The sequence below is a fragment of the Sorex fumeus genome, unplaced genomic scaffold (genome assembly GCF_029834395.1).
Source record: "Sorex fumeus unplaced genomic scaffold, SorFum_2.1 ptg000041l, whole genome shotgun sequence".
NCBI lineage: Eukaryota > Metazoa > Chordata > Mammalia > Eulipotyphla > Soricidae > Sorex > Sorex fumeus.
In genome coordinates, this window is record NW_026606098.1 from 5,729,664 (window position 1) to 5,742,136 (window position 12,473).

General features: G+C 60.2%; 1 protein-coding gene across 1 annotated transcript in view; it reads right to left on the reverse strand.

The window, feature by feature from the left end:
* Positions 1-12,473, reverse strand: part of TSPEAR (thrombospondin type laminin G domain and EAR repeats) — a 140,242-nt gene that overhangs the window by 61,800 nt on the left and 65,969 nt on the right. The gene's annotated exons all lie outside the window — the stretch shown is intronic.

A 12,473-nucleotide genomic window follows, 5' to 3' on the forward strand; every position in this document is an offset into this window, starting at 1 on the left:
GCACGAGTGCGGGGGCATCCCTCCAAGGAGTAGGCCAGAGGCGAGGGTTGGTGAGGGGGTACAGCAGAGCCTGCGTCCGAGCATCCCCAAGAAGCCTCCGTCTGTGTGTGGTGTGATATGAGAGTTTGACCCAGACCATGCTTGGGGATGGGGGTGGGGGTTACGTGCCCAGGCCCAGGGTTTACACGGCAGAGTCACTGCTGCCCAACTGGAGGCCGAGAGCCCTGAAGTGCCCCCGTATCTGAGGCCACATGAGCTTCCACTGGGCCCCTCTTCTCCAGGGCCTCCCACCCTGACCCCATCCATACATCTGGCCCAGGGTTTCCTCTCCCCAAGTGCAGGAGGCACGGGGCGGAGCACTGGGTGGAGCAGTCACACACCCTATACCTGACTGTTCCACACAACCCCCGCTAGAATGTTCCAGAGACCCCCCTGCCTGTCGCTATTCTGTCACCTTTCCTCACACTCCATCACCTGTCAACATTCCAGACCCCACCACCTGTCACAGTTCACACCCCACCGCCTGTCACTCTTCACACCCACTGCCTGCCACTGTCAGGACATCTCAACTGTGACAGGCTCCTGTCACCAGAGCCACAGCTGATGGCGGCTCTGGCGAGGCAGCATGAGGGCCCCGGATACTGGCTGAGGTGGAGCGGAAGGTGCAGCTGCCCAAGAGACACAGGCCCCCTTGAGTAGCCAGCCAGCCCAGTGCAGGGACACAGGGGCCACTAGAGCAGTAATGGCGGCGGTCTGGGGTCCCTAGGAGGGTTGCTGGGGAGGGGCACGATGGGGAGCTAGGGCTATGCACGTGACTTCACGGGTGCTCATACATGCCCTCATGTTTGTGAGATAGCACATGTGCCCTCATGTATGTGGAACAGCACATATGCTCAGGTGTAGCTCACATATGGGGCTGCACATGTGCTCATGTGTATATGGGACAGCATACGGGCTCACGTGTACCTCACATATGAAACGCACACATGTCCTCATGGATATGGGACAGCACATGTGCTCACGTGTACCTCACATAAGGGCTGCACATGTGCTCACATGTCACTCAGATCTCTGTCTGTCCAGTGGGTCAGGTCGGGTAAGAACCAGGCTCTGTCCTCTGCCTCTCTGGATGGTGGGCAGAGCCCATGCAGCCTCTAGGAGGCACAAGGCCTAGGTCCCAGGGAGGGTCCCACACAGCACCTGGACTCAGAGAAACGGAGCTCCGACAGGCACTGAGAGAACCTGAGGGGCCCAGAGTGTGGGGTACAGGGTTCACAGACTGTAGGTGCAGGGGTCACAGTGTGGGAGTGCAGGAGTCACAGTGTGGGGTGCAGGGGTCACAGTGTGGTGGTCAGGAATCACAGATTGGGGTGTAGGGGTCACAGTATGGGGGTGCAGAAGTCCCAGGGTTGGGGTCAGGGGTCACAGTGTGGGGTTCAAGGGTTACAGTGTGGGGTTAGGGATCACAGACTGGGGTGCAGGGACCCCAGGGTTGGGGCACAGGACTGAAGGATCAGAGTGTTGGGGTGCAGGACCAAGACTCCCAGAGTCAGGGCTGGGCAGCCCAGGAGGTCAGGGCTGGTTTCACATGAGTGAGGAGTGGGGGTCAAAGGAGATGCGGCTGCACCCAGAGCCACGATGAGGGCACAGGGCAGGGAGGAGTAGCCGGTCAGGGGAGCAAGAGGGAAACAGGACGTGCCACCAGAGGCCGGGCTAGAGACAGGTCCCCGTGGAAAGCAGGGAGAGGCCTCTGGGCTGCCCCCATGTCTCCAAGGGCACAGGGACGTGCTGGCTCCTCAGGACCCCGGGACGAGGTCTCCTGTCACACATCTCTCCTGGCCGATTCCCCACCACAGGCCCCTCACCCCTGTGGACTGTCCCCTCTGGGCTGTGGCCTCATCCCTTTCCAGCGGGCCCGAGCTGTAACAGGGACCCCCACATGTGTCTGCCCCAGGGGAGGGACAGGGCAGGGCAGGATTTCAGAGACTGGCCAAAAACAGACCAGCACAGGCCGGAACAGACCAGCATAGGCTGGAACGGACCAGAACAGGCTGGAATAGAACAGAGCAGGTGGGACCAGACCGGAACAGATAAAATCAGACTGAAAGAGACCAGAACAGACTGGTACAGACCAGAACAGACTGGTACAGATCAGAACAGACCAGAATAGGCTGGAACAAACTGGAACAGGTAGAACAGTTCCAGCATATGTTGGAACAGACTGGAATAGGCTGGAACAGACCAGCATAAGCTGGAACAGACTGGAACAAATGGAACAAACTGGAACAGACAAAAACAGCCTGGAACGGGCCAGAAAAGACCAAATCAGACTAAAGAGACCAGAACAGACTGGTACAGACCAGAACAGACCAGAACAGACCAGAACAGACCAGCACAGACCAGCACAGGCTGAAAGACAGGAAAAGAACGAAACAGACCAGAGCAGGCCAGAACAGACCACCAGGGGCCCCCTGCTGCCCTGTAGCAGATCTCAGACTGAGGGGTGCCTCAAGAGGGGAGGTCCTCTGGGACGACAGTGGTGGAGCCACCCAGGAATATCCCCCATCCTGGAGACGGCCCCGCGGCAAGACAGGTACACTGCGGCCCCACACAGCCCTGACACCACTTCCCGGGGAGCGACACCTGCCAGTGACTCATCACTAATGAGGCTTCAGGGCCGAGGCCAACAAGGAAGAGGTCGGAAGACCTCGGTGAGACAGGGGTATATAAGCAGGGGATCCCTGACACTCCTCACACTCACTCACCCCTGCACACTCACCCCTGCACACTCACCCCCACACCCTCCTCTACCTGCCATGGCCGCCTCTGCCCTGTCCGTCTGCTCCAGCGACCTCAGCTACAACACCCGGGCCTGCCTGCCCGCTGCCTGTGACTCCTTCACGGAATCCTCCTGGCAGGAGGACGACTGTCCCGAGAATTGCTGTGCGCCCCCCTGCTGCGCCCCCAGCTGCTGCTGCGCCCCCAGCTGCTGCGCCCCAGCCCCCAGCATGACCCTCGTCTGCAGCCCCATGAGCTGTGGGTCCTGCTCCCCCTCCTGCTGCTCCTGCTCCCCCTGCCAGCCAGCCTGCTGCACCCCCATGTGCTGTAAGCCTGTGTGCTGCACCCCCGTGTGCTGCACCCCTGTCTGCTGTAAGCCCATGTGCTGTACCCCCATGTGCTGCACCCCTGTCTGCTGTAAGCCCATGTGCTGCACCCCCGTCTGCTGTGGGGGCTCCCCCTGCTCCGACCCCTGCCAGTCCTCCTGCTCCCCCTGCCAGCCGCCCTGCTGTGTGTCCCTCTCTTGCACTCCCGTGTGCTGTGGGGGCTCCCCGTGCCAGGCCCCCTCATGCTCGCCCTGCTGCAAACCCTCCTCCAGCATCTCTCTCATCTGCCGGCCTGCCTGCCCAGCCCCCTGCTCGCCCCCCTGCTGTGCCTCTTCATCCGGCTGCCCACCCAGCTGCTGCCGCGGGTCCAGCGTGTCCCTGCTGTGCCGGCCGGCCTGTAAGCCTGCTTGCTGTGCTCCTGCCTCAGCCCAGAAGACCTGCTGAGCACTGGCCCTCTGGGCTGCCCTCCCAGCCACCCCAACCCCCTGCTGAGCCGGAACCTTCCCTGCTGGGCAGGCGACTCTCAGTAGAACTGGGGGGACTTGAACTTGTCCCTCTCTGAGAAGAAATGACCCGATGACAATGCTTCGAGGGGGCGGGCAGAGGCCAAGGGTCCCTGCAGGCTGGCACTGGCCTTTGATGAGCCCATATCCATTGCTGTAACAATAAACCATCATGCTGAGCCATTTATACTGTGAATGCTTCTCTTCCTGTGCACACCCAGACCTGGACCAGCGTTCTCTGCCTGGTAGAAGCTTCCAGAATGTGACCTTGAAGATCAGCAGTCACATTCCCACATCCCATCTGGAGATGGCTGTGACCAGATTTGAAAGTTGAGCTGGCAGTGCCCAGTCCCCTTGGCACCCAGCAGCCCCCTCCACAGTGAGTGCCTCAGGCTAGCCTGGGTTGGGTGGGGCAGGAGGAATGCAGCCCACCTTAACCACACACAGACAGGTGGACTGGGGGCCGAGTCCCCACCTGGCAGGTGTCGGGAGCCCAGGGTGAAGCACCAGGGTGCTGGTCCTTGGACAGAGGTGCCTGATGCTGCTGCCCACTGGGTTGGGGTCAGGTGTCCAGAGTCTAGGAGTTTACTAAATGTGAATGAAGGTTTGAACTCCTTCGTTCACACAGGGATGCTGGGATGGGGCGCAGCAAGCACGTCTCACAGTGATGCCAAAGCAACACTGACAGGGACGAGTCACCCCCACGCCTACCCCTAGGGCCTCGGGGCCCACAGCAACCAGGATGTTTTGGAGGTTTGTACAGGACAGTTGTGACCACAGTGGAAGGCACTACGTGTGCAGGGGGCCTGAGCCCGCACCACTGAGAGGGCAGTGATGGCAGAGTGACAGCAGCTGAAGAGCAATGCCCCAGAATCACGGGACTACAGAAGACCACGGGGCACCAGGGCTGGCAGGAGGGCACTTGGTGTGCCGGAAGGGATAGTTGGCCTGGGAAGAAGTCTCTGGAAACCAAACACTGACCCACAGGGACACTGACTCGCAGAGACACTGACCCACAGGGATACTAACCACAGGGACACCGACTCACAGGGACACTAACCACAGGGGACACTGACCCATAGGGACACTGACCCACAGGGGACACTGACCCACAGAGACACCCACAGAGACACTAACTACAGGTGATACTGACCCACAGGGACACTGACAACAGGGAATACTGACCCACAGGGGACACTGATTTCAAGGGTCACTGAGCCACAGGGGACACTGACCCACAGGGACACTGACCCAAAAGAAACATTCACCCACAGGGACACTTGACCCACAGGGACACTGACTCACAGGGGACACAGATCCACAGGGACATGACTCACAGGGGACACTGACCCATAGAGACACTAACCACAGGGGACACTGATCCACAGGGACACTGATCCACAGGGACATTGTCCCATGTGGGTCAGTGTCCCGCAGAGACACTAGCGTGCAGGTGGTAGGACACTGGTGGGGCCTGTGGCTTATGGAACTCAGGCTTATGGAACTGAGAGTGCTCAGGTCTCAGATCCTTCCTGGTTCCCAGCCTCAGGGCACATGCTTCACAGGAATGGAAGCTTCTAGACTGTCTCTCACAGGACCGCCAGGAAGGTGCTTTCTGTAGCCCACTCCCAGCAACCAGTAGCTGCCCTTGTGGAGAAGGATTAGGTTGGGACCCCGAGACTGAGTGGACCCAGAAAGACCCACCCCTACAGTCCTGTGGCCCTGCATTTGGAGTTCTGCCTCCAGAGCAGAGGGAGTGTTCCCACCTGGGGCAGCAGCCCTGGGATCACGCCATCCCCAGGTCAGCCAGAGGCGGCGCCAGGGCCCTACTCCTCGGGGGATGGAGCACGGGTCACCTCCTCGAAAGCCAGGGGACCCTAAGAGCACCACCACTGGGTGCTCTGGGTGGCAGAGAGGCACTGGATGCCGTGTCCACAGCCCAGGCACCTGGAGAGGACGGAGTCAGACCAGAGGGGCCATCGGGAGCAGGGCAGCCTCGGCAAGGGCACCACGTGCTGTAAGCACTCAGGAAGAGGCCCTGGATGGGGTCCGAGGGCCAGGCAAGGAGAACCCCAGAGGGGAGATGTCGTGAAAGTCATGCAGCTTGTGGCCTGCCCTTGCCCCTGAGCCCCCAGGTCCCAGCCACGCCCCCAAGCAGCCCTGATCCTACCCCTCCCCAGGCAAGCCCGCACACGCCCCAAGCAGTCTCACCACGCCCCTGAACAGCTCAGGCCACGCCCCGAGCAGACTAGGCTCCACCTCTCCACAAGCAAGTTCCGGCCACGCCCCCAAACAGCCTCAACACTCCCCCAGTGGCTCAGGCCACGCCCTGACAAACTAGACTCCACCTCTCCACCGGCAAGTTCTTGCAACGTCCCCAGACAGCTTCACCACGCCTCTAGCAGCTCAGGCCACACCCCAAGCAGACTAGGCTCCACCTCTCCACAGGCAAGCCCTGGCCACACCCCAACAGCCTCACCACGCCCCTGAGCGGCTCAGGTCACGCCCCAAGTAGACTAGGCCCCACCTCTCCACAGGCAATTTCCCGCCACGCCCCCAAGCAGCCTCACCACGCCCCCGAGCGGCTCAGGCCACACCCCAAGCAGACTAGGCCCCACCTCTCCACAGGCAAGCCATGGCCACGCCCCCAATCAGCCTCACTATACCCCCACGTGGCTCAGACCCCGCCCCCAAGAAGCCTCACCCCGCCTCCATGCGGCTCAGGCCACGCCTCTTTCCTCCCCTGCAACACTCCTGGTCACTGGCCCCGCCCAGCACCCACGCAGTGGTGGGCTACGCTCCCTATGAGCTGTGGGGCCTACCCATTGACACTGCCACAAGCGATCCTGAGGGTAGTGGCTAGAACGAGCAGGTGTGAGTGACCAGGGCCACAAGGACTGAACAGCCACATAGAAGGTCCAGAAACGACCCGTGTCTGAAGGCAATCCAGGGGCTGGTGGAGGTCGGTTCCCAAGCTCCCACAGCACCACCCTGCTGCCCGCGTCTCCTCTCACGGCGGCTCCAGGCGGCTCTTAGGCCCCGGCCAGCTCCATGTGCAAAGCCTCAGGTCAGGGGCCCGGGAGGGCTGAGGGCAGGGCTGGGGACACTGTCACCAGAGACTCCTGACACCTGAGGGACAGGACTGGGGGCTGGGCTGGAGTGGCCACAGCATGCCCTCAGGCCCATCCAAAGCAGAGACAGCAGCTGTGATCCACTCTAGCCCCAGGGCGATGGAAGCCTGGGGTCTCAGCGAGCTGAGCCAGGAGCGTGCCCAGGGCGGCTGCCCCCCCCACCTGGTCCCCCGGGGCATGGGCACTGCCCCCCACCTCGGCTCCCTGGGTGGCGCAGTGGTTGCGACGCAGGAGAGAGGACACGCAGGAGGTTCATGCTCGGACTTTATTGGACCCTCAAGCTGGGCACACACAGCCTGGCCCCAGAAGCCCCCAGTCTGCACCACAAGGGTGCGCCACACTTGGGGCTGGGGGAGCACTGGCAGGTGAGCCCCTCGGGATGGGAGCTGTGACACAGCTGCAAGGTGGGTGAGTCAGATCCAGGGTGTTTGCAGGAGCCACTCGAGGAGCCGCTCCCAGGGCTGGGAGGAGTCCTGAGGCCCACAAGCTCAGTTGCAGGGAGAGGAGTCACAGGGCCCGGGTTTGCAGGACCCGGAGGCGCCGGAGGATGAGCAGGAGGGCCCCGAGACCACCACAGGCTTGCAGCTGGTGGACGAAGAGCAGGGAGGGGGCCCACAGGACCCGGGTTTGCAGACCATGGTGGGGCCACAGGGCTGGCAGGACCCGGGGGACGGGCAGGAGGGCACCATGACCATCACGGGCTTGCAGCTGGTGGACGAAGAGCAGGGAGGGGGCCCACAGGACCCGGGTTTGCAGACCATGATGGGGCCACAGGGCTGGCAGGACCCAGAGGACTGGCAGGAGGGCACCATGACCATCACGGGCTTGCAGCTCATGGACGCAGAGCAGGGAGGGGGCCCACAGGACCCAGGTTTGCAGACCATGATGGGGCCGCAGGGCTGGCAGGACACAGAGGACTGGCAGGAGGGCACCATGACCATCACGGGCTTGCAGCTCATGGACACAGAGCAGGGAGGGGGCCCACAGGATCTAGGTTCGCAGACCATGGTGGGGTTGCAGGGCTGGCAGGACCCGGGGGACGGGCAAGAGGGCAGCATGACCATCATGGGCTGGCAGCTCATGGGCACGCAGCAGGAGGAGCAGCTGTCTTGGCTCATGGTGGCGTGGGCTGGTGAGGTCGGGGTGCCGGACGAGTGGATCTGTGGGTTCTGTCCCCCGAGCAGCCTTTATACCCGGCCCGGCGTCCCAGCCAGCACGTCCTTCCTGGACAAGCTGGTGCTTCCGCCTCCGCCAGCCACAGCGGCTGCCCTGGACCTTCCGGGCTGTGACTCAGCGGCAGCCTCGGCTACAGGGGACGCTCATGGTGACTCAGGCACTGCGGGTCCCAGACCTGAGGCCAGCGCTGGCCTACACTGACTGCAGAGAGACTGTGGGGACACCAGCCTCTGTTTCCGCACAGGCTCAGTGGTGACCCAGAGACTCAGGGACCACCACCACTCCCAGAGCCCCTCACCTTAGGGGCCCCGACCCCACACTGGTTCGGCTCTGACCCTGGTTCCGCAGGGCCCCCTGCTCTGGAACTGCATCCACCAGAGACTCCTTGTCCCCATCAGTCTGCAAAGGGGGTGGACAGGAGCAACGTCGCCACGGCCCGCCCAGACGTGTTATGAGACGTGTTATGCACTCACAGGGGTGCCCAAAGGGTCAGCAAACAGAGAGGACAGGCCAAGGGGCCCACTGACTTCCATAACCCACACTGCCCATCTACACGCACTGACCCTTAACCCACACTGCCTGTCTATACCCACTGACCCCTAACTCACACTGCCCTGTCTATACACACTGACCCCTAATCCAGCACTGCCCTGTCTACACCTACTGACCCCTAATACAGCACTTCCCTATCTACACCCACTGACCCGTAACCCACACTGTCCGTCTATACCCACTGACCCCTAACCCACACTGCTTGTCTATACCCACTGACCCCTAACCCAGCACTGCCCTGTCTACACCCACTGAAAACCTTAACCCACACAGCCCTGTCTATAACCACTGACCCCTAACCAACACAGTCCTGAACAGCTGCCCAGCACGCTGGGGGACCTGGAGGTGGGCTGACCCCCTCAGGCTGTTGACAGTGGCTTGGGCAGCTCTGTCCCTGGCCCCAGTGGCCAGCTCGTGTCTTGGGAAACATCACGGCCCCATCACAAGCAGGCCTGAGTCTTCTCAAAGGCTGAGACAGGACCAAAGGCAGCACCGCGTCCAGGAGGCGGCCAGCACAGCGGGGCCTGGAGAAACCCACCAGGCCACAGGAGCTCAAACTGGAACTTCCAGTTTGCAGAAGAGACGGCCCTGCAGCCAGGCTTGTTTGTGGGCACAGACCCGGGGACGCGTGGCCCGGGGGAAGGCAGGGAAGTGCGGGGCTGGCCAGGAGGAAGTCCAGAGGGAGCTTCCATGTTGCTGGACGCCCACGGCCGGGTATAAAGGCTGCCGGGGAAGGGAGCAGATATCCACCCTCCGCCAGCACCCACACACCAGCCTGTACCCTCAGCACCCGCCATGTGCCAGACCAGCTGCTCCTCAGGCTGCTCCCCCAGCTGCCCACCCCCCTGCTGTGCGCCCTCCAGCTGCCAGCCCATGATGGTCATGATGCCCTCCTGCCAGCCGTCCCCGTGCAGCCCACCCTGTGGCCCCACCCTGCTGTGCAAGCCCATGTCCTGCGGGCCCCCTCCCTGCAGCCCGCCCATGATGGTCATGGTGGCCTCCTGCCAGTCGTCCTCCCCATGCAGCCCGCCCTGCGGCCCCACCCTGCTCTGCAAGCCCATGTCCTGTGGGCCCCCTCCCTGCTGCCCACCACCCATGAGCTGCCAGCCCATGATGGTCATGATGTCCTCCTGCCAGTCGTCCTCTCCGTGCAGCCCACCCAGTGGACCCACCCTGCTCTGTAAGCCCATGTCCTGTGGGCCCCCTCCCTGCTGCTGCTGACCTCCACGCTCCAGCCCAGCTGCTCCACTGCAGACCACGCTGCCCCCTCCTCCAGGGAGAACACCTGGGTGACCTCTAGGGTCTGCAGGACATGCTCAAAAGCCGCTTGGGACCCCTGGGCCTGCTGTGAGAACACAGCAGGATGGAGCTGATCCCTCAGAGCCACTGGATACCCCCTGGGGAGCTTTGGCCCAGGATCCTGCTCTGTCTCCAGCAGGGAGCCACCCCCCCGTGTGACCAAATAAACATGTTCTGTGTAGCTTCCTTCTGGCTCACTGTCTGACCTTCTCGAGTTTGGGGGGGCACAAGCAGCCACAGCACAGCACCCCAAGGTGCTGCTTCCTGAGGCAGAACAGTAGGGGCGGGCATCATGGGGGCAGTGAGGGGACCAAAGGGCTCTGAGACGCCCTGTCTCAGGCCCCTCCCTAGGGAGGACAGGAACTGCCCCACCGGCCCCCAATCTCAGAGTGGAGCTTGTGGTCCTGGAGGAGGACCAGGAAGTCACAGAGCCTCACCCCCTGAACACAGATTTTGGACAAGAATCTGGTCTAGGGCCTCAGTGACCCCCCCCCCACCAGCCCTCTGAGTACCCTGCATGGAAGGTCCCAGACACGGGCCTTGCGGGTGAATCTGGTCCAGGACTCGAGGACCCCCTAGCTGCCCCACCTAGCTCAGAGCAGCCCAGGCCCCTTGGGGAGGGATACCTCTGGAGTCCTGGGTCTAACTGAGAGAGCAACTGAGAAATTAGGGTGCAGCAAGAATGGAATCCCCAGCCCTCTCCAAGCACAAGTCCCCAGTAGCCCCCCACTGGAGCCTGAATCTATGCACTCTGACATTGTCACAACAAACAAGAGGTCACACCTGAACCACTGAGTCAATCCCCCAACACACACTCACACATTCACAACATACACTCACACACACATACACAGACACACACTCACATACACATACACACACGTGCTGATGGCTGGCAGGAGGAGAGACCCACCGCCAGCAGGATGTGCTTAGTCTATTTCAATTAATAAACAATATATAACATATAGGGGCTGGGGTGAAAGTATACAGCAGGTGTGACTATATATGCAATAAAGGTATTAGAAGATACACAAAGGTAAATCAATCCATCAAGAGACAAAGCAATGAATAAAATTTCACACATACATGACCCCATGTGGATCTTTGGGACTCAACCAGCAAGGACTAGTGATAAATGTTAGACACAGAAAACAATTGCTGTATAATTTCACTTCTATGTGGATCTCAGAAACCCCAGACTGACACACAGAACAGAAGATGGTTGCCAGGGTTGGGTGAAATGAAGAAAACGGGTAAAGATGATGAAATGTTTGAAGCTACAGGATCAGAAACTCTGAGGCTAATCCATGCAGCATGGTGACTATATGCAAGGGAGGTAAAGTTCTAATGTACTATAGCACTGCGCTGTCTGTAGCACTGTCCTCCCGTTGTTCGTTGATTTGCTTGAGCGGGCCCAGTAACATCACCATTGTGAGACTTGTTACTGTGTTTTGGCATATTAAATACAACATGGGGAGCTTGCCAGGCTTTGCCGTGCAGGCAAGATACTCTCGGTAGTTTGCCAGGCTCTCCGAGAGGAGCGAAGGAATCGAACCTGGGTCAGCCAGGCCGGCCAGTGCAAGGCAAATGCCCTACCACTGTGCTATTGCTCCAGTCCCACTAATGTACTGAACGATATAAAAAAGAGAATTGTAAATAAGAAAAATATCATCTACTGAAATAAAGGGATATAGACCTGAGGGTTATGGAAGCTTTAGGAAGGAAAGACCAAGTAAGGACAACTTAAAATTCAGAGGACAACAAAAAACAAGTACTAGACACAGATGAATCGAGAATGGGAGAGTATGACAGCATGACCAAGTGCCAGCGGTAAGGTGGGAAAGTGCCCAGGGAAGGCTCTTCACCAAGCCAACAGAGCAGTCTAGGGGAAAGCAGCCCAGCCTGCCTGTAGACTCAGCCAGACGCTGCAGCCCTGCAGGAGACACAGGCCGGTCCCTGTTCCTCAAGGCCTTTGCCCTCCAAGGGTCAGCAGCCAGCAGGCAGAGCCCTGCCAGGGAGGAGCCCAACCTGCCCCCACTCGCTGAGCCCTGTGGACCTCTGTCCCTCAGGTCCATGCACGTACAGGCACTGCAGGTCACTAATCTCCTCACAGCTGACCAGCACGGCAGCCCAGGTCTCTAAGTTCCACATCAGGGTCACCCCCATAGAGTTGAAAGCAGCTGTGGCAGAAAGTCTTCAATATTGCACAGTGAAACGAGCCCAAGAACCCCGCTACACATGACAAACAGAGCTCAACCAATGGAAGGAATTGAAACATAACATATTATTGACCAGAAAATGAAGTTAGACTCACAAATGAATCTCAGAGGAGCAGCACGCCACAGAGCTGACTCCCCACACCCATGCCAGGCTGATGTGACTGGGGCACCTCTGAGGGGGCAGGCGTGTCCCTCTGCCTGCACCAAATGAACACTAGCAGCCACAAGCCTCCAGAACCCAATCGTCACCACATTCACGCCGACCTTTACGGGCTCAAGTGTGAGCCCCCCACCCATGAGAATGATCCGCTGAAACTCCCACGTATGCGGGACAAGTGATTCCAGGTCTCATGGAGTTGGGATGGGCAACCTGCCCTTCTGGTCCCTGGCAGTCATGCCCAGGACTGCCTCTGGGCGCCATTTAAGCACATTAATGGCCATGATCCAGAGACTCACAGTGAATCTCGGAAGAGAGCAGCACACCACAGA